The sequence below is a fragment of the Rattus rattus genome, chromosome 8, assembly GCF_011064425.1.
Source record: "Rattus rattus isolate New Zealand chromosome 8, Rrattus_CSIRO_v1, whole genome shotgun sequence".
Taxonomy (NCBI): domain Eukaryota; kingdom Metazoa; phylum Chordata; class Mammalia; order Rodentia; family Muridae; genus Rattus; species Rattus rattus.
In genome coordinates this window covers 88,972,984-88,995,879 of record NC_046161.1, presented here as the reverse complement: position 1 = coordinate 88,995,879, position 22,896 = coordinate 88,972,984, and the positions used below count along the sequence as shown (strand labels likewise).

At 44.3% G+C, this 22,896-nt stretch overlaps 1 protein-coding gene across 1 annotated transcript in view; it reads left to right on the top strand.

Moving 5' to 3' along the window:
• Nucleotides 1–1,850: 1,850 nt before the first annotated feature.
• The window catches only part of Clstn2 (calsyntenin 2), a 131,980-nt gene continuing 110,934 nt past the window's right edge, over nucleotides 1,851–22,896 (top strand). The window contains exons 1-3 of the mRNA XM_032910066.1: nucleotides 1,851–2,103; nucleotides 2,944–3,152; nucleotides 15,658–15,807. The gene's annotated coding sequence lies outside the window, so the exon portion shown is untranslated. The remainder of the gene's footprint in view (nucleotides 2,104–2,943; nucleotides 3,153–15,657; nucleotides 15,808–22,896) is intronic.

The window sequence follows — 22,896 nt, the reverse complement described above, 5'->3', positions numbered from 1 at the left end:
ACGGGTAAGATTGCTATTGATTGAACATCTTAGAAAACATTGTTTTAAGAGATTGGGGCATGCTTCCTCTATGGAAAGTGGGGAACTCAGCTCAGCTACACTTGAATTAGAGTCTGAATATGAATCGTGCCCTGGGGCACTCTTTAGACATTCTTGAGATTTTTAGACATTTTTGAGATTCTTTGGGGATACAGTGGTAGATTAGAACATATGGGGGCTTACAAGTCAGCCATACCTGAGTTTAATGCCCAAGTTTATCTCAATGACATTAAGCAGCGAGTCCACGATCTTCCTCCTCCTCTTCTCCTTCCTCCTCCTCCCTTTTCTAGTTTGTATAAGTTTGAGTCAGGAAGGCCTGTAATCTTAGCACTTAAGAGGCCAAAGTTAGAGGATCACAAGGTCCAGACTGTCCTGGACTAAATAATAGGGCCCAGTCTCAACAACAAAAGTACAATGATTTGTATGAACTTATATAGAACAACTGCCTCGTATATTTGCTATGACGGTCGAATAAGATTGCCTGGAAACAAAGATCATTGCCCAAGGCGGGCATGCAATCAATTCCATTATCCCTTTGCCTCCAATTGTCAGCTCCTATAACAGCTGGACAGGATTTGGGCTAGGGAGAAACATGTCTGCGCCTCTGTTACCCTGAAAGCAAATTCTCCAAGGAGTCACATACCTCTCCCTGGGCCAGGCAGTGTAGCTGAAGGAATATCAGACCAAGGGTGAGGCATCTCAGAGTAAATGTCCCTCTCTATAACTTCATCCCCTGGGCCACCTTAGCAATGACACACCTAAAACCCAGAAAAGCACTGTCACTTAACTTAAGCCTATTACGTCACCTAAAGCACACTTGGAATTTGAACCCAGATATCTTGGCTCTGTACTTCAGTAGCCTGCGGATTGGTTTTCCTACCCATCTCAGAGTGCTAGGAGACACCCCCCCCACCCCGTACTGTAAGTGGCCTCTGGACAGCAGAGCATCATTGCCTGGAGCCTGCAAGTACTCTCAATACCACAAGAGGACATGTCTCAGATTTGCAGCACATTTCAAAACATTTGCCACAGGACTTGCTGTACAGTCAGAGTTCAGGAAATAAATATTCACGAGCAGAGGGAAAAAGAGAAGATTCTTGTGGCCTCATAATTTCAATGCAGAGTAACAGCTATAATAAACATTAACCCAGCAGAAGGGGCAAAATGCATTAATTTCACAACATGCTCTGCTCTTTAAGAAGTTAGCTGTTTGAGCTCCGTGGGGAATCTTGAACTCACAGAGATTCACTCCCACTGTTTCAAAAGAGAAAATTGCCTGCCCCCACTGTGAGTGGGGGCTGGGTAAAGAGACATAATGGAGACTGGGGGAGGCGAGGGGGGTTCGGCCGCAACAATGTGCTCTTTATAAACCCGAGTGATGGAAACAGAACCAATGCTCATGCTTAAGATGAATGAAGGCTCCCACACAGATCTGGCAGGACCTGGGTCTCTGTTTCTAACCATCTCCTGGCCATGCCAATGCGGCCAGCCCGTGCTATGGACATTCAAGCCCTGAAATGTTGTCACAAGACAATAGTCATTTGTCTGTTGATTGTTAGCAAGTTCTTTAATCCCAGACTGAGCAAAAGACAAGGTGAACTCTGCCAGGAAGACGAAGAAACTGGGGGAAATCACCACCCATATAAAGACCACACAAGCACCTGCTGGGTGACATCTGCACACATGAGTCACTTCCTCTTTAGAAAGTGAGCAGGTAGGCCTGATCTCCAGAGGCCAAGGCTAGCTGAGCATTGTGAGTGTGCAGAGGAAATTAGGTAGAAGCTTTGGGCTTCTGGATCTGGCTCTCTAAAGGCACCACCTTCAGCCTAGAGACCCCCAGCACTCACCCTCACTGCTCTCTCCTGCAGGGGAAATCTGTGCATTCAAGATCCATGGGCAGGAGCTGCCCTTTGAAGCTGTGGTGCTCAATAAGACATCTGGAGAGGGCCGGCTCCGTGCCAAGAGTCCCATCGACTGTGAGCTACAGAAGGAGTACACATTCATCATCCAGGCCTATGACTGTGGTGCAGGACCTCGGGAAGCAGCCTGGAAGAAGTCACACAAGTGAGCTTTCTCCCACTCCCACCCTGGGCTATCCACCCCCATTTATTCTGTTTACAAACTGTTCTTTAAGTATGTCTACCTATAGTTCACACCAGGGGTATGTTTGGAAGATGGTTTAAAACTCCCAATTCCTTTAGCATCCCTTTGCCTAGGAGCAGGAAGTGGGCTGTGGTGGTGGTGATTGGGGGCAGAGGTACTCAAGTTATAACTGGTCATATTGGAAAAAGACCCAGATGTGGCCTAGGTGATGGTGAATGCTCCCAAAACATCTCCACAAGATGATTTCTACCCCAGGGATACTGTACCTGTTTTTCTTCTCTGGAAGAGACTCTTAGGCCACCTCCAGGATCGAGTGCAAACACTGTTTCCTATAGGAACCATTCCCTAATCCACCCCTCTCCTCAGACCCAGTCTAAACTTTTCTCTGCATTTCTCCAAAGTTCTTTGTTTCTCTCTTTCACATTCTTCTCTCCTTGAGTCAACAGTTCTCTCCCTTATGGAGTTTGGCTCAGAGTATAACACATTGACTTCTTCCTGAGTGGAGGAAGGAGTAGACAGATGAAGGGAATAGGGAAAAGGGAGAAGACTAAGAGGGAAGGTGTCACCTGAGGTGAAAAATAGGGAATGACAGAGAATGAAGAAGATTTGTTCAGCATCAAGACAAGAGCAGGTTGCTCTGGTTGGTACCCAGAGGGAGGGAAAACAGAGCACTCAGGTAACAGTTGCTCTGAGCCCTTGAGGCCTCGTCACTCATGTGGTCTTGGGCTCCATCAATGCCCCCACAACACATGGTGTGAGTCCTTCTTTACTGTGCATTCTTCTTTCTGATTGGTGCTCCAGGGCTGTGGTCCACATCCAGGTGAAGGATGTCAATGAGTTCGCACCCACCTTCAAAGAACCAGCCTACAAAGCCATCGTCACAGAGGGCAAGATCTATGACAGCATCCTGCAGGTAGAAGCCATCGACGAGGACTGCTCCCCCCAATACAGCCAGATTTGCAACTATGAAATTGTCACGACGGATGTGCCTTTTGCCATTGACAGAAATGGTAAGTGTCCTGAAAAGATCCCAGTTTGTCAAGGAAACATATTTACTGTTCCTGCTCTCAAGACCTAGAAGGAGCCCAAATGGTACCTCCCTAGAGACCCTTTATCTAAGCACCATGACCTAATTCTGCACTTGAGTTGATGACTCATATATAATTAGAAACTTTTTATGTATAAACTACTTCCAGAAAACCCCAGGAATATCAATGAATATGGTCTGGAGAACTCATAATCTCGCACATTTGAATGCAAAACAAAGGCAGTGTCCTGGAATAATTATTTATTATCTAGGTGTGTGCCTTATCATCACCCTGGGCACATCTGGATGCCTTTGAATAATTTTAGTTGTAACATGAGCCCCCCAATGACCACCACAACAACTTGCTCTCTGCTCCCGGGCAAATAGATATTAACAGAACTGGGAATTTTAAACCACTTTCCAACCATAACTTTGTTAAGAAATCTTTAAAACTCTTGCCAGCTTTCCCTTTGAGAATTTCAACTGTAGCAGTGCCTTCCTCCCAGTTTGTATTGAACTGAAAATGATTCCATTAAAACCATTTGGATATTTCTCATCACCATTAATATCAGTCTTATTAGAGTGTACACATGGCTAGAGGTCCAATCAACTCAGTCCATTTGGACTAGACTTGATTGTAAGGAAATAGTACTATTTGCTGAGTACATTGCTCATTATTAGTTTGAGTTGTGTGGGTGTCTGTTTATTATCCCCTCTTCATTTCAGGCAACATTTGAGTTAGGATACAGTAGCACAGGATACAAAAGTTGCAAGCCCTGAAGCATTCTGTAAAGCAAGTGTTAGGTGTAGTGATGGGCTCAGAGTAGAGCTAGAATAGAACTCAAGAGAGACACAAGCTTGCCCTCATGGAAATTACCAAGCAGCAGGGTGAAGAGGGAGGGAGGGAGAATGTTAAGGGAAAATAAATAGTAAAAACAATGTACAAAACATTCTGGGAACTGGCCTTAGACTGGAAATTAGATTTGAGAATTTTTCTATCCAACATCTATGAGGGAAACAAATTAGTCACTTGCTCCTAAGTCTTCAGGAATGCTTCATAATATTGAGATCAAAAGGAAGCTTGTTCTGTAATGTAATCTTCTGAGTCATCAGAACAATAGCAGAGTCCATACAGGAAGGAAACAGCTTCACTCCCACCTTCAAATAGCTTCCCGTATGATCTGCCTGACTGTTGGGACAAAAGGCTAAAGGGCATGGGACTAAGAGTTACCTCTCTGGACATCATTATTCCAAGTTGCACAGGGAAGCAGATCTGTGCACAGGAAAGGGAAGATGGGAATACAAAAGTGAAGATGAGTTCTATTTGTAGAATCATCCAGACCCTCACAGCTTCTCTAGGAAGCCAAGCCTACAGGCGGGCCTGTACCCAGCACACACACACACACACACACACACACACACACACACACACACTCACTTGGGAATTTGAGCTATGACAAGTACATGGTAAATAGTAAGACATCTGAGCAGAGTCATCAGTGATTGGTGGTCAAGCTCCACTTGGCCTCCTGGTCCTTGTTCTCAAGAGCTCCCAGGGAGAGATAAGATGCAAATTCTTCCATCTGAGGGTAAACTGCCCCAGTCATGAAGATAATTACTCACCTTGATGAGCCATTCCGCTAACATATGCCAATTTATTTCCCTGGCTGTCTCATTAAAAGTGAGTAATGGGCCTTTGCCAGGCCTCTACCTCCAACTTTGGTTTACAACGTAAAGATGGTGAGGAGAGTTGGCTCTCCTAGAGAGTGTGGCTCCCCAGCAGAGACGTTTACAAAAGCAGCTATCCAAGTAATGAAGACAGGACCTGGGCAGCTCCCAGTCTAATGAGCTTCTCAGCGGGCCCTTATCCATCACTTCTGTGGTGACCTTCTCAGCTCCTTGAAGTTCTTCGCGTGTGAGCAACTCAGAGAAACTGCGGCTGAATGTTAGGTACCTCCCTTGGCCACAGGTTCTCCACATTCTTCATCCCGCAGCTAAGTAGATGCTCCCAGGTCTTCAACTTTCCGGGCTCTTTGCTTATGGGGAGAAAGAAAGAGACATAGAAGCAGGAAGGGTGGAAGACATTAGGTAGAGTCAAAATGACCTCCTATACCTACAGACTCAACCTCTTCCACCTGTAAACCCTTCACCTTCTTCCTTGTCAAAGCTCGGTAGCATCGACCCAGTTATTGTGGAGTTCTGAAGCTGTGGACGGATGTGCATTCTGAGTACTCACCAGATAAGCAGTGCTGAGTAAGGTTGCTATCTAGAGTCATTGAATATTTCTTCCTGTGACTGGGTCATAGGGTTCTTAGCCACTCTCCATGCAATCTGGGCTGAGAGGAGCATGTAACTATAAAGTAAGGATTTTACCACCATCTTGGAAAGTTCTAGATCTGGGCTCCATCTGCTTGCTCCCAGCCAGCCTCTCCTGTATAAGCAGAACCTGGATCCCTATTTTCCTTAGACAAGTGGTGAACCCTACAGCAGGAAGAATTTCCTAACACTGTTGGCACCTGGGGCTTACCACTACAAATCTCTTCCTCAATGATAATCAAAAGGAACAGATTGGAGTTCAGGTTCATAAACAGAGTGTAGGGTAAGACCGCCAAGGAGACAGAAAAAGTGGTTCCCAGTTTGTTCCTCCAACAAAGAACAAGTACACAGCCATGCATAAAACACAAGACAATGAAAATATCTTGAGAATAACTGCACAAAAATTAGGTAAGAGCATCAGTTTAATTTTACCTACATCATCCCTTCCCACACACTGGTGGTACCCAGCACAGAGAAAAAAATCCTTTGCTCACAAATTCCTCTCACAGAGAAAAATGTAGCATGCTGAACAACCAGCTTCCCCAGTCTTTCAAAACAGTTCCCAAGTGACTTACTTCAGCATCCCACTCTGATCACTGGGGAGGCCAGCATAGCTAAGAATGTCGGGCAATAGCTAAGGAGAAAATTAGATGGCCAGGGGCCTCTCAGGCTCAGCCAGGTGGCAGAATCCGCCATGGTCTTCAGTGGCCTGCTCTGCAGGGAACACCCAAGGTCTTCACTGGGCACCTCTGCCTCCCTCTTGGTCACTACTGCATGGCCCCTGTAGCTTTCATTATTATGTTTCCCTGCAATGTCTAGCCTGGTGGATCAACACCATCAGCCACATAGGGAGCCAGCAATAGCACAGTAGAAACAGATCCTCTCCTCTTTTACTACTAAGGAGCCCATAACTTTTCACTATCTCAGTGTCCAGGTGTTTGAGCCTTTATGCCTCTTCTTCCTCTCACCGGGAGATAACCTTGGTCATCCAGGGACACCCAATCAGATACCAGTACAACTTGTGTATCATAAGCAAATGACCTATGCACCCAGTGCGAGCATCAGCTGGCCATAACGTATGTGCTTGTGATTATTCACATGAAGCATTCATGATTATTCACCCTGATCCATGTGCCAATGAGCAGCTAGCCTTAACTCCTCCTATTATCAGGTCTGTCCACTAAGCATGTGCCTATGGTTATCTCATGTAGCTGTCTGTGTGCCTTCCAGCCCTTACCTCCCATCACCAAACCCTGAAGTCACATTCACTCCTACAGCTGGCCCTCATAGACATACAGATGTGCACTGTAAGCTCTAATGCTTCTAGCTATAAGTGTGCATGGAGCCGCCCACCCAGCCACTAATGCCCAGTGTGCTCACAGTCAACCCTTGTAGCTACACAAAGGTCCATAACCAGCCCCAGCTGCATTATCTTGTTGTTTGCACCACTGCCCTGCTTGCATTTATAGCTACTTCTGGCATCTGCCTGCATTCATACTGACAGCTTGAGCCCTACTGGTACACATATACAGACAATTGGCCTAATCCCTTTTGCTGGCTTCTATGAATAAACTGGGTAAACAAAGCCAATCTTTATAACAGAGTATCTGCACAATGCCAGCCTTATGCCTGAGGCTGTGTGCATGTACAGTACCCTACCCATACCCATACCTAGTTGGCCTTACCCCAACCCTTGCCATCATGTGCATTCCTGATGCCAGTTAGATGCTCAGTATCTGCTGCCTCAGCTGCTTGGCACAGTTACCATAAGGATACCAAGATGCTCCCCTGCCACAGTATCCATAGCAATGCCAAGGACTGTATACTGCTGATGTTGTAAACCCAAGATTCCTGATCCAAGACATCATGTCCTTCCTTTCATACCTAGAACCATATGCTTGACACTGAGTATGGTGCAACAGTGTTTCTCCTCACAGTGAAGGTATTTCATTTCTGAAGCCATTCCTAAAAGTCTAGAAAAGGAAGTTGAGCTTTCTTCAAATGCTCAGGCAGCTACCGAAGGCTGCAAGAGTCATTCTCACATCCCACATATAATTTCAGTTCCAGGGGAACCAATGCCTTCTCCTGGCCTCTATATAAGTATGAGTGTGGGACATACATACATGCAGGCAAAACACACAGAGATAAAAATAAAACAAAATAAGTTAAAGTGTTAAAACATTACCGACCAGGAGAAAATAATGTACTATACAGAAAGCAATAAAAACAATGATAACAGAAATCCCTGCCAACAAAGAATGAAATCCATCCTTCAAAAATGAGAAAGATGAACAAAAGAGAGTCCATTAGCCCTAGACCTATCTTACAAGAAATGAAAAGTCATCTCTTGAACTGAAGCAAAATGATGTTATTTAATAATATCAAAACCTATGAAGCCCTTGGCACTAACAACCACATATCAAATTTACAGTATTCTGATACTATTGTTGAGGTAGGTAAGTTACTTATAAATATATATTAAAGGCAAAAGTACTAAGACTGAGTATAGATCATATAATATATGAATAAGTACAAAAGCAGGGAAAGTGTGGAATCCAAAATACACACTTAAAGATAGAAGTTATAGAGCTTTTACTGAAGTTAAGTTGTCAATTTTTAAACAACTGGCATTACTATAAGACATTTTATGTAAACCTCTTAGTAACCCTAAAGGAAATCCTCATGGGTACATAAAAGGGAAACCAATAAAAGGACACTACTATAGAAAATTATCAAGTCACAAAGAAAGGAAAATGAAGAAGTGAATAGAATCAGAATCTGGAAAATAATTTAAAATAACAATATTAAGTCCTGGTGTACTGATAATTACTTTAGGTGCAAATGGACTAAATTTAACAATCAAAATTCACAGGGACTAAATGAGAAGAAGGTCAATATTTAATGATAAGGATTGATTTATCAATAGGCTAACACCATTGTAAAAAAAAAAGCCCACATGTGTGTAGCATTAAAGAATCTAAATATAAAAAGAAAATACTCACAGATCTGAAAGAAGAAACAAGCAATAATAGCAGGAGTCTTTAATGCCCACCTTTAGAAATGGACAGATCATCTGGATAGAAAATCAATAAGAAAACATTGCACTTAAATTATACTTTAAAGCTCGATGTACACAGAGCATTTTCTCAACAGCAGCAGAATACAAAGCACACAGGAGACAGATTCAGAACGGATAATATTGAAGCACAAAACAGCTTTAAGTTTAAGAATAAAATCGCATCAACTACAGCCGTATGAAACTATGGAGTAATAGAAGAAGGAGAAGAAAAAAGAATTTTCATAAGACATTTCATGTAAACCTCTTAGTAACCCCAAAGCAAATCCTTGTAGGTGCATATCAGGAGAGAGATGAGAGTTGACGTGTAACCCATCCAAACTTGAACGGTTGAAAAAGCAGGTCTAAGAAGGCAATTTATGGTGGTAAGAATCGTGGTTTTTTAAGAGGACAAAACCAAACCAAAACAAACAAACAAAAAAAACCCCGTAAAAAACTTGCTGTTGAACCTCATGGAGATATAAAAAGAACAAAGAAAGTAAAAAAGTGGCAGGAAGGTTGGCTAACCATGATCAATACAGAATAAGTGGGAAAAAACAACAGACAAACAATAGGAAATAAATCAGTGAAGGATATTCTGCAAAGATAAAACTGACAAACCTTTAGCTACAGTAGAAGGATAAAAAGGAAACAAGAAAACAGATACTGCAGAAATACAAAGGAAAGCAAGATAGTGCTAATTATGGCTATGCCCCACCAACTGACTAACCTAAAAGAAATGATTTCCTTCTTAGGATCATATGGTCTACTGAGACTGGGTAAGTAAAATGAGCAAGGAGATTGGATCAGTAATTTTAAAATGTGGTCTTCTATGCATGGACGCCCAGGATTTGATAGCTTCCCAGCCCTCTACCACATATTTAAAGACTCACTAGAACCAGTTCCTCTCAAACTCTCCTTAAAAAAAATTAAAGATGAGAAAGTGCTTCCCAACTATTTTTAAAGGCTGACTTTTCCTCTATACCAAAATCAGATAAGGATATCACATTACAGAACAAGGATGCCCCAATATCCACAAGAACTCAGAAGCAAAAAGTCCTCAACAAAATCCTAGCATAATACCTTAGCTACTCTTCCTGTGGTGATCAAATGTTCTGACCAAAGCGACCTGCAGGAGAAAGGGTTCTGACTCACAGTTCAAGTACAGTCCCTTTTAGTGGAGAAGATGGGGTAGCAGGTCACTTCTCTTTAATGGTGCTGATCTCCTTGGCAGCTAGTTTCAGCTGCCTCGTTACCTCTCTCCTTGTCTGGAAGTCTAAGCTTGCTTACATATCTTTCCTCTGGCAAACAAAGGAATTATCTTTAAGTTCAACTTCGTACAAGTTCTCATGTAGCAGCAGAAAGAAGCCAGATTCTTGGACAAAATATAATACAAATTGACCCTAGTTCAACCGTAAGAGTTTGTGTTCCCCTCTGAAACCTTATGAAGCAGGCCTCTACTATCTATGTTTCTTCCAGTATTGTCTTTAATTCTACCACCACCAGAATGTCCTATTAAGCTCTTTCCATAGTATTCAAGGTATTTTATAACCCAGAATTCCAAAGTGTTCCAAATTCCTCCCACAAACCATTCCCAAAAACCTAAAAATTACATGGTCACGTTCATCCTGCATACTATATAGCAAGTCCCCGTATACCATTATGAAACTGTATCTTAGTTACTTTCTCACTTCTGTGACTAAGATACCTTGACATAAGCAATTGAAGGGAGAAAGAATTTGTTTTGTCTTATTCAGTGTTCTATTGCTGTGGAGAGACACCATGACCACAGCAACTCTTATAAAGGAAACCATTTAATTGGGCTGGTTTACAGTTTCAGAGGTTTAGTCCATTATTGTCATGGTGGGAAGCATGGTGGCACACAGGCAGACATGGTGTTGGAGAAGTAGCTGGAGTTCTTCATCTGCAGAGAGAAATCTGCAGGCAGCAGGAAGAAAGAGACACTGGGCCTGGCTTGAGCATTTTAAACTCCAAAGCTTACCCCCAGTGATGTACTTCCTCCAACAAGGCCACACCTCTGAATCCCTGTAAAGTAATGCCACTCCCTAATGACCAAGCATTCAAGTCTATGAATTAGACTCCCTGTAGGGGAGGGCACTCTTATTCAAACCACTGTAGGGCTACACCGCAAGGCTAAAGTCCATCCGGCAAGGAGGGGCCACAGGCATGTAAGGCGTGGTGGCAGGAATGGGAGGCTGGCTGCTCATATTGTATCCCCACTCAGGAAGCAGAGGGTTAACAAGGAATGGAGATGGACTATAAATCCTTAAGGGTCACCCCCAGTGACCCACCTCCTCCAGTGAAGCCCCACCTCCTACAGATTCTGTAACCTTTCCAAATAAAACCATTGGTTACAGCCTAAGTGATAGAATACATAAACCTATTGGGAACATTTCACATTCAAACCATAACACACACTAAATTAAATAACATATTAAAAAATTATACACCATGAGCAAGTGAAATTTATCTTTGGGCTGTAAGGAAGATTCACCACACACCCATGAAATGATGTAACATACCATATTTATCAAATCAAAGACAATAACATATGACCATTTTGATAGATGCAGAAAATGTATTTGGGGGAATATCCATACCTTTTCATGATAAAACACAAACTTCTTAGCAAACCAAGACAATAGGCAACAGGGCAAGGAAAAAAAAGATTTAACTAAAAATCTTTTTTTGCAGTAATAAAGCAATCAGCAAAGCAGGACAGCAGCCTACAGAATAAAGAGAATATTTAAAAGCTGTATGCACAGTAATGAGTTATGCCACACATACACAGGATTCATCAAACTCATTAAGAAGATAAGTGCCAAGCACCTGAATAGACTTTCTCCCTAAGAAAACATAAAAAGGCCAGCAGGCATGAGAAAAAAAAATACTCAGTGTCACCAACAATAAATGAAACACTAATTAAAACCTACCTCAATGAAATGTTACCCCTCAACTGTCATACTGCCTTTATCAAAAAGCCAAGAGAGTCATAGCACAAATGTTATAAGGTGGTTGAGGAAAATGAAGGTTTTATATATGGTTGGTTGGGATGTACATTTATACAACCATCCGTTATAAAAATGACAAAAATTAGAAAGAGAATTGCTATATAATCTTAATTCTCCCAGTCCTGGAAAAATAAATTGACTTTCTAGAGGTGATAATGGATGCCCATAATTTATTGCAACAAAGTTTGCAGTACCCAAGACATGTTACCCTAAGGTGTCTGTAGACAGATGAATAGAAAAGAAAATGAAAGAGATGTGCCCCCCACACACACACACAGAGTGATACACACAGACATGTGCACTGAAAGCTATTCGGTCTTAGAAGGGAAGTGGTTTAAATGCAACAACGTTGATAGCCTGTAGAGCATCACGTTCAGTGAAATAAGCAAGAGAGAACCACAAACAGGATATGATGTCGTGTATATGAGAGGCCTTTTGAATTCATAGTAATGGAGAGTATAATGGTGTTTACTAGGGATTTGGGGGTGGGAAAATGGAAGACACCAGTCAAAGTTAAGTCTAAGCATTCAGTTATATGGGGAACCAGTACTGGGGACCTAATGACAGTATGACAACCATTGTTGCTATGGAATATATGCATTACAATTTGAACTTTGACGAGTGTAGATCTCAAGTATTCTCAAGCACATACAGATAACTAGGTGAGGCGTAAATACATCAAATATTAAAGTATTGACTATGGGAGTCATTTCAAGGAGTTCAGTTATATCAAACTGTCACACTATACACTTGTTATGATATAGATAGAAACAGATAGCCAAAAGGTTCCTGTGTTAAGACTTGGTCTCTAGGTAGTGAACCCAAACACTGAGATGTGATTGGATTGGAAAGACTCTGACTTCATCAGTAGATGAGCCTTCTGATGGCATTGTAGGAGGGTGTGGGGACTGAGAGGAGGCCTCGTTGAAAGAAGTAGGTCACTGGACACATGCCTTGGTAGGGAATACTGTGTCCACACTTCTCCTGGCTTTCCCTGCTTCCTGGCCCACTATGAAGCAATTATCTTTGCCAACCCAATGCTCCTGACATTCGGCCTCATCTCAGGCCCCAAAGAAACAGAATCAACAATGGACCATGGACTAAAAGCCCTGAAACCATGATTCCAAATATATCTTTTCCTCTTTTGAACTGTTCCTACAGTGACTGAAAGGCCAACACAATACCCTAAACATATAGGGCTTGTCAAGTGCACCTTAGAAGCCTGAGGGAGGCCCACCAATGCTTCCTCGGCTGGGAGGAGCGGGGATGAGAGTCCTTGACAACTTAGTTCAGCCTTGTCGCAAAGGTTTATCAATAAAGTCGGAATTGGATATCTGAGTATATTCATGCAACAGGGAACTTGCTAGGATGTAGCACGGAGACGAGCAGCATCGCGCATGTCTGCGGTTTGCTCCCTTTGCCATTTTCCTAGAACCAAGTTTGAGCTGAGGGATTGATTCTGAAAAGGTCTGGGCAATTTCACAGTAACTGCCATAGATCACCAAGCACATTTCCAGAAGGGCGGCCACGACTGAAATGCCACCTGCAAAAGGGTGAAGGGCTGTGTGCTGACTTCAGCCTTCTCTCCTACATTTAATTAAAAAAAAAAATAAAGCAATAGTAACTTAATTAATATGTGAGGTAAATTTTGATTGGCCCTTAAGGGTTAACCTCCAAGTTCATTTAGACTTTGATGAACAGACTGCAGCTCACCTAAGTTTACTGTTCTGGTAAGCAGCCAGGAGGTAAAAGCTCACTCATAGGTGGAGTAAAAGAAACATTTGCAACAGATGGTGGTTTGTTTGTTTGATTGTTTGCGTGTTTGTTTTTTGAAAGCTCTCTCTGAGCTTTCAAAGCATTTTTAAATGTGTGTCTTCTCCCACAAACAACCCTCTCCCATGCAACAATGGGCCACGTTATTATACCCTCGTTTGTGACCTAATGTTTCAAGTTCTTCCCTTTGAAAGTCATTTGCACGTGCATGGAGTTGGTGGTGGTGGTGGAGAAAGTAAATTAGTCTCCCAGACAGTTTCATTAAGACTTGTTCCGGAAGTAGAGCTGCAACAAATTGAGCTAAAGATTCCCTTTGTGTGTTTATTTTTCTGCTACAATCAATAGTGCTTCGTCAGCTTAATGTTACACCAATTGTCAATCCCGAGCCTTCCTCTTTTAAGTGACATGAGTTTCTGGACTCATTTCATTCTGAAGAAAGAGAAATACTTCTGCTCAGAATCCAATCGGGTGCTGCAGAAACATTTCTTGTGATGAGTTTAAGGTACTTCTGTTTGGCAGAGTCCTTCCCTGTGTTAAGGACAGCCACAGACAAGATCATAGAGTCCAGAGGATGATGGATCTCAACCTTCTGAATAATTAGACCTTGTAATACAGTTCCTCACTTTGTGGTGACTCCCAACCATAAATTTATTTTTGTTGCTGCTTCATTACTATCATTTTACCACTATAATGAATCATTGTGTAAATATCTGTGTTTTCCATTGGTCTTAAGTGAACCCAGTGAAAAGGCCATTCCACCCCAAAGGGGTCAGGACCAATAGGTTGAGAACCACTACCATAGGGACTGCTACCAATCCCAGGAACCATTCCAGACTCGTGCAAGCCTTCAGGAGTAAGGCCAATGTGTGAAAGAAAGTACAAGGAGCTCTACATACATATCACATGGCAATACAGAAGGGTAGCAACCCCACTTTTACTTAGAAAATGTGGTCCTGAGTCAATAGGTGCTTTGTGTTTTCAAAAATAGCTGAGAGCACACAGCAAAGGTGTGTCTCGGTTCCAGTGTCTTGGGTGTCTTTGTATTCTCTGACATGGACCAGAATGTGCTGGGAGATGTGATGGTAAATCAGCTTCCCCACTCTTAAGAGCAAAGTTTGGTTTTCTATGATTGTGGTGGTGGTGGTGGTGTTATTGTTGTTGGTGGTGTTGTTATTGTTGTTGTTGTAGCACATTGCCACAATCTGGATGGATAATATTTAAGTGTTGAAATAAAGTACTAGGGAAATATAAAATAGGTGTCAGACACAACCATTCTGTGTTTGTTGATTTGTTTTCTTGTTTCTGTATTCATAATTTTACTTGGGGTAAGAAGAGGTAACATCTGAGCTCATGTTTGCTATCAATGCCAAAATCAAACGGAGAGGGAGAGGGAGAGGAGAGGGGAGGGGAGGGGAGGGGAGGGGGGGGGGGGAGAGGGGAGGGAGAGGGAGATGATTTCAAATCAAATGATTATGGGAGGGAGGGAGAGGAGAGAAACAAAGAGAGAATAAAGGGAAGAAATGGTCCCCAGAAATTGAAGATCTTAATGTTTAGTACTAAACACTTGGCCTTTATCCACACACACCCTCACTTGGAACAAAATAGCATTCCATCAAAAAACAAAAACAAACAACAAACAAACAAAAAGCCAGCCAGTCTATGTTCTGCTCATTAATGAGCAAATATTTGTTTCTGATCATATTAAATTCTTCTGAGCAAATACCCGTGAATGGCTCTAAACACAGTGTTTGGTCTCTCTTGGAGAAGAAAAATGTCTCTTTCCTCAGGGCGAGGGATCTGTTATTCTGTGCAGCTTTCAGAAGGGAGGTCACACATTTTCTTATTGATTTTACTTCCTATTTGGTAGCAAAATAATGTGAGAAGAAGCAGTGAGCCTTCCTGGCGACAAGCCCAGATGCTAAAAATGATGTGCCAGGATATTGTCTGGATTCCATCTCTTTCCCAGAAGCTTCATGGTAGATGGGTATTCTGCCCCACATGAGGGCACATGTGTACACGCTCAGGGTGGTTTTCTGGCAGCCTACCACTTGTAGGCCAGTTAGACTCCGGATGTTGCTCGGGATCCTCTAGCAACCCCCATTGCACTAAGAGATGATCTACCCAGTGGTCCCTTGGAACCTACCACCAAAGCACAAGGGGATTATGGGTGGCAGCTATGTTCCTGTTGGCCTTCGTTTTCACAAAGAGGTGGAGGGGCGCTCTGAAGGCTGGTGGGATGGGAGAGAGTACTGGAATAAAGTGCAGCCTACTGTACTTGATCAGAGATGAGCATGTGCCTCCCTGTTCTTCAGGCAACATCAGAAACACTGAGAAGCTGAGCTATGACAAGCAACGCCAGTATGAGATCCTGGTAACTGCTTATGACTGTGGACAGAAGCCCGCTGCTCAGGACACCCTGGTCCAGGTGGATGTGAAGCCAGTGTGTAAGCCTGGCTGGCAAGGTGAGTCTGATTCCAATCGGTCCTGCTGTGTGAAGGCAACTTGTCCTGGGCCACAGAGGGTGCCGGCTGTGCCCACAGATCTCATAACACTTGCCTAAAGGGAGTTTTAAAGTACAGTCATCGTGTATTCTCACAACTCTTCCATGATACAATCTGCATTTCACAGTTAAGAATATCAGAGGCAACTTAACTCTAACCACAATTGTCCCTTGCTCAAATTTCACCATACTTCAGAGCTTGGGAGATAGTGCCAGGGTCTGTTGACCTCACGCAAGGGTACCGAGCCTGACAGATGTGCGCCAAGTTCTGCGTTCATGCTCAGCACATAGGGATTGTCTGCTGATCCTCATGCATACCACACAGGGGTGGGAGAGAAGGATGGAGCCTCTGGATGAGGGGGGTTTCTGAACGCCTGGTGCAGGGAAGGGAAACAGTGGTCCTCAGTGGAGTTTCATTTTGTGTCAGTTTAGATTGTTCAGGAAGCAAAGACAGAGCATGTCCCAGTCATCCCCTTGGTGACTGACTGATGGGAGGTAGGGAAGGCAAGGGCAGCTGCCTAGATGGTTCTTGCAGAGAGCTGAGTGGTCTTTAGAACAGTAACAATTGTTCTAAGCAGCATCACTGGGTCTGGGGATCACGGAGGGATGGATGCTAGTCTTGTCTCTGTGTCTCGGGTTTGGTACAGACTTGCTCTGTTTCTTCTGCATGTGTTGAGGATGCTATCACTCAGTCTTAATTCCTCGTTCTCCATAGTGCTTTGCAAGGCCACTCCTCTTGTGGCTTCTGCTTGCTGCTTCTGAATGATGTGCCTTTTAAGCCTCCGGTCTCATTCTTCACCCTCTCTCTGTCTGTCACACATGCCTCTCTCAAGCACACGGATGCCAAACCATCCTGTAGTGCCAGCCACTCGTTCTGAGTGCAAGCCACCACAGCTGGACAGGGCAGTCAGAACGCAAAGACACCTGTGGCTGAGACACTGCCTGCGCTTGCCCTGCTCAGAGGGCAGCTCTCCATGAGCTTCCACAGCACCGCCTGAGTGTGCATAAATTGAGAGGAGAGAGCTGGGAGCCCAGTACTCATCTCTGAGAGAGCTGGTATTGTGTGGACTTGAACAAAGTAGTGGGATGTGTGTGCATGTTCGTGTGCCTGTGTGTTGTGTGTGTGTGTGTGTGTGTGTGTGTGTGTGTGTGTGTGTGTGTGTAAAACAAAGTACAGTACCTTGGATCAGTATGCTTAGAATCAAGCAATAGAGAAAGATGGATATGCTAGCCAGGCATAGAGAATAATTTAAACATTATTCCTGCAATATCATACCCAAGAAGGTGGAGTAGAGGGATTGGGAATTGGAAGCCAGCCTGGGTTATAGAATGAAACTGTTTTAAAAAAAAATCTACCTGCCTCCCTGCAATAATCCAGCGATGAGGGAAGAAAAGAAAGAAGAGAGCAGAGCAAGCCAGACTAGAATAGGAAACTGGTTTTGCAACTTCAGGAGCCTGATCTAAAGGTTATGGGAGGCAGGATTCTGCCTGGCTCACTATGGCACTTCTCAGGTTAGCACAGTACCTGAGCCTCATGGATGATGCTTAAGAAATGATGGATGAATGAATAGCTGAGCAAGAAGTCACTGTGTTATTTTAACTTGGAAAGATCATCAGTGAAAGACAACCCTTTCTAAGAATGCCCAGAAAACAACAAGAACAACAAAAAACCAGATGCTTTGGAAGCAGGGAGCGTGATCACAATGGAGTTTTAAGTGGGAAAAACAAAACATGAGGTTATATCTAAAAAAAAATGATCCCAGTACTTTTTGACTTTGACAAATGAGGCACCTACAGCCTATGGAGAATGTGTTCATGCCTATATTTAAACATTATTTATAGAGTTTTGTACTTGTTAAATCTATGCAAATTTAGCATTAAGTGTATGATTAAAAAAATAACTTGTCATCATGCTTAATTTTGTGTGTGAAGGGTGAACCAGGCACCTACCCTGTAGTGTGTAATGGTGCTGGCAATGAGCGTAAGTGATCTTGGGCAGCCAGGGTGGTGCCTGCTGCCCGTACTGTCTTCAGCCCCACCAGAGGCTCAGGCATGAGGAGCCTCTTAAGGATGTTAAGAGGATTAATGAATGGGCAGTGAAACCCCAGTTTAAAAAACTGTCTTTCCTGGAACAAAGGAAAGAGGAAAAAATCCATTCCCTGAATCAGTTCATCATGTCAGGCAGTGATTTACACGTGTGTGGTATTAGAACCAGCTGCTTCCTCGTGGCTCCTTGCCTAAGTTGGTGACTTGTGGTGGCAGTTACCGCCATGCTTTATGCTTTGAGAGCCTCTCCTTCCAGGTCACCTGCTGCAAATTCTAGCAAATCCCTCTCCTTCTTACTACCCCCAGTAGCCTTTCCGATTAGAGCTGGGCTCTCCAGGCAATCTGTTGTGTTCTGGAGTGTTTATAGTACCTTTCAGCCACTTGTCACACGTGCACGAGCATATGCGCGCGCGCGCGCACACGCACAGGCCCTCCATAGAACACTTCTCTCACCCACCTAGCATCTTTGTTCCGGACGTGTAAGCACCTCTTACCTCTAGTCCTCCCAACCCATTATCTCTTCTACCATTGGTCAAAACTACAGACTACCATCTATGTGGACATCTTTCTCCAAGGAAAACTGTACCCAGATGGCTCCAGATGTGGTTCTTGCCTTGTCCGGTATCTCAGCTTTGCAGGTCAACTTAGAGTGAGCCACATCTTGTGGGTTTCTTTGTTGCCCGTAGATGAAGCCACCTCATAGTGATGAGTAGAGAGGTTAGCCTGTACTAAAACATGGCTGAAGGAATACTTTGTATATGGAAGAAGGGCCAGAGAGGAGAGACGAGCGGCCCAGCTTTCAGAAACTGTTCTGACTAGGAAATGGAAGAGGTGTGGTTAGAGAGGTTGAGGGTGAGGTAGATAGACGACCGAGACCTTGAAGTCAGAGTGAAGAGCTGCAAGACCTCAGACCCTACGAGGAGTCCCATGCATGGGCCCAGTGAGATTCCCTGCAGTCCTGTAGGAGAGCACCGGCCCCCCTCCAGCTCACTTCCTACTAGCAGCTCAAGCCAGCAAACACAGCTTGGCAGTTAGAATTCTTGTACCTGTTCTAAGCCATTTCCCTGCAGGCAGGAGGGGATTGCAGCACAGCGAAAGCAATCCATCATGTTCTGGAGCCCTGCCTCCTCAGGAGTGCTCCCAATCTGCACCCCCACAGAGCCTCCCCTGCAGCCAGCTTCTTCCAGGGAATTTTCACAGCTGAGCAAGAGGAGCTCATCTCATAGGTGGAGCCTCCCCAAGCCCACAGGAATCTGCTCCCAGACTCCAGTGATGCTCCAGAGCAGTCTCCTGGCTTCTATCACAATAGTTGCACCCACCCACATTACTTTGCTCCGTCTCTGGCCTTACCTGTGTCTCCAGACACTGCCTCTGCTGCCAACTTTATTTCATACTCCAGCCAAGCTGTGGTCTCCTGAGACTATGGTTTTCAGCTCCTGCCCCTTTTCTGTGGGTTGCTCTTGACTTCTCAGAAAGCACATGGATTCCTTGAAGGCAGGACTGCCTCTCACAGCTTCTGACATTGAATTTTCAATCACTTGCACAAAGACAAAAGACTCACATGTTAGCTTCGCTCCCCAGAGTGTGCACCGGGGACTTACCAGGGATCGGCAGCTGGCAGCAAGAGGAGGAAGGAAGGGTTTGTTTGCAAAACAGGAGCCCAGGCATGCGCCTCCGAGGCAGTAACATGGACAAGTGAAAGGGGCAGCTCACACCAGGTCAACAGGCTTTACTAGTGGGAACGTTCCCTTTTGTGCTTGTACCGGGAAGAAGCATAAACTGCCGCCTTTGTTTTACCCAGCAGCTGGGAAAGTGATGTCCTTAGAGTCACATCCAATTGTGGGATGAAGGACAATATGGCGAAGCACACATAGGACAGAGGCAGGCTGGTGGTACCATGCCTCTCCTGCAAGATGCATGGACTACGGTCATCTTGGTGTGTCGTTTCCCTCTGTTGTTGGCTGGAATGTGGTTGGCCTGGGTGTTCTAAGAGGACATGAAGCAGGATCCACACCTGTGGGGAGCAGATTAATGCTGAGTCAATATATATTGTCACCATGAGCATGGCCATAGAGAGCACCCCAATACCTCAGACCCACAGGAACAGCCAAGCCTTCCCCAGGTCAGGATCAAGGGAAAGGCAGAGCCTTCGTCTGCCCTCGTCCTTGTGCAGATGTTGGCAGTGTTTGTAGGAAGTGTCAATAGTAGTTCCCTCTTCCTTGATATTAACAGCCTACACCTGCAATACCAAGACAATCCCCTCCCCACAGAGAATAGCTAAACCAGCCCCTTTGCTCAGCTGCATGCAATAAACCCATTTCCCTGACACAGATGTATAAAGTAAACACACCGAGTCTCTGGTGACCTCTGCGGCTGGTATGTCTCCATCAGAGTGCACGACCCACGCACTCGGTGTGTGGTAATCTGTCATTTCTTCATTCCCTGTTGGCCCAGTTAGGCTAATACCTAAGCTGTGCAGGTCTCAACAAATACCCACTCATGAGTGAGAGAATCCAAAGGGTAGAGTGAAGCCTGTCAGGGGTGGTGGCAGGAACAGCACTGTGGCACCACGGGGATGGAACTAAGCCATAGGACCGTGTGGACCCCTCACTTGGGCATCATTCTGTCCCTCATTTCTTGTTCAGTTGTCAGTCTGGAGGTTTTGTATATTTGATTTCATTTCGCCTGTTGTTTGTAGAAATGCTGTCCTTGCCCATGCTTTTGTTTATAATTCTTTCTGCTTCCTTGGTTCTCAGACTGATAGCATTGTCCTCCTTAACCTGCATGCCAGGTTATATACTTTCTACCTGGTCCTGCCAAGTGAGACCCAAACCCCACTACTTCACTTTCCCTTCAGGCAAGATGATAGCCTACAAAAGACAGCATTGGAGATGGGCCTTCCTGGTGGCCCATCACTATTTGTCCCCTGGACTTGTAATTGTCCAGGCAACCAGACAAATGGATTTAGGCTTCCCAGGTTGCAGAGTCAGCTCTGAAATCCCCAAGAGACTCCCCCATCCCGGAGCAGAGGTCTCCAGGATATTAGGCATGACCCTCTCAGCACTTCACCCAGCTCGACTGCAAGTTTCTCCGTGGGCTCAGACAACACCTTTTCTTCAAACCTTCATGATGATGGATCCTATTCAAACAAAAGGAAGAGAGATGAAGCCATGCAGTTGGATGCAGTCTCTGTGTTCTCTGGGGTTTGGAGGATTCTGCAGGTGCACCAAATCATCCCAGATGTTCCCGTTTCATCAGGCTGGTTCTCAAGGGGAAGAAAATATGACATTTGGGAAGGGGGTGCTCCTCACAGATCATGCAGGTACCTGGATAAAATGCAGGTCCAGACTTAGTAAGACTAGAGAAGGTCTGATTTCTACGGGTGGATAGTGTTGAGGTTTGGTCTTTTTTCTGTGTATTGTAATGCTAAGTGTAGGCACCCAAAACCTGGTTGCCCTGAGATGAGAGTCCCCACATAGACCCAATGCTATGTGACATTGCCCCTAAGTTATTTCTGACTGGTAAATATAGATGCTGACAGCCAATAGATGGGAAGAAGAGACATAGTGGAATTGAGGATTCCCAGGCTTAAGGTCAGAGGAGAACCACAAGGGGAAGAAGAAGGTGAATGGAGGAGAAGCCACCATGGGTTAGGTGAGTCTTGAAAACATCCCTGAGGGCAGTTGGAGTTAAGAGCAGCGTAGATGAAACATAGTATGTAATACCTTAGGGTTATTAATAGGAAAGTAGATTCTAATCGCATAGAGCATAGATATCTGCCCAGCTCTTGTGCTGTTTAAGGCATATTATTGTAAATATAAAGGTTTTGTGTGCCTTTTATCGGGAACTAAATGGTCAAAGGTGGGGTAGAAACCCTGAATTGGGAAGAAAAAAATTTTACAACAGGATAGACTTCATTTTAAATAAGATCATGCAGAAGACACAATCAAGGCCACCAGAATGTGTCTATAACACTTCCACTGTAAAGATGGTGGAAGAAAAGCTGCTGGTTGGTATTCATTCTCCTATTTTAGTTGCCTCATTAGAGAGAACTGAAGTGCACACACACACACACACACACACACACACACACACACAAAATGATGCAGAAGATGTTCTTAGAGTAATATTTTCCTGGCCACCTCATTATCAAGGCAGGACCTACAAAGACCTAATCTGCTTGGATATGACCAAGTAGAACTCCTAGCCTTGGGAACAATGGCACACTGAGGATGAAGGACGTGGTATGGGGACCATAATAAGTGCAAATGAAGCTCTGAATTTGAAACAGGCAGGCCGGGGCCTGGTTCAAATCTAGATCAATACATGGCTTTGAGCACTGAAGAGAAGGTTGTTATGGGTCCTACCAGTTGTTGGGAAAGGAGAAGGGACCACAGTGTGGCCAGGCACAGAGGAGGAAGACTAGACTGACCAAAGGGGTTGAGATCATGGAAGAAAGACTTCATTGTCATTCTGAGGTCAAGAAGCCCCAGAGACTTTCCTGTGTCAATGGTCTTATCACGGATCTCAGGGAGGAATGGTTTCACTCACCACCAAGGTGAAGGTTGAGTGCATGGAGACCGGCTAACAAGAATGATTATTTATGAGTGTACGTTGCTAAAGCCAATTATTTATTCCAAAACAAACTTAGCGTGCTTGGCAGGAAAGGAGGTTAGATCTGTAGTTTTATCTGAAGGCTTCATAACTGGGAGACAAAGTTGCACTGGGGTGGTCTGAAGCCTTGTCCAAGATATACCTCAAACTCCTGTCATGTGTCTGTCACTAGTGTCCCCCACAGGCCCAAACATGAGAGAATAAAGCCCAGCAAGGGACCAGCTGGCTTCATCTCTGCCCCTTCTAAAACTCAGATTAATAACGAAGAGCTTGTTTAAGTTTTATTTGCTGAAGGAAAGTGATTCAAAATCGTGGATGATGGGCCCAGTGAGATGTCCAGACCTGCTCCTAGAGCCAAGTCTTTCAGAACTGAGAAGATGGCACTCGGTCT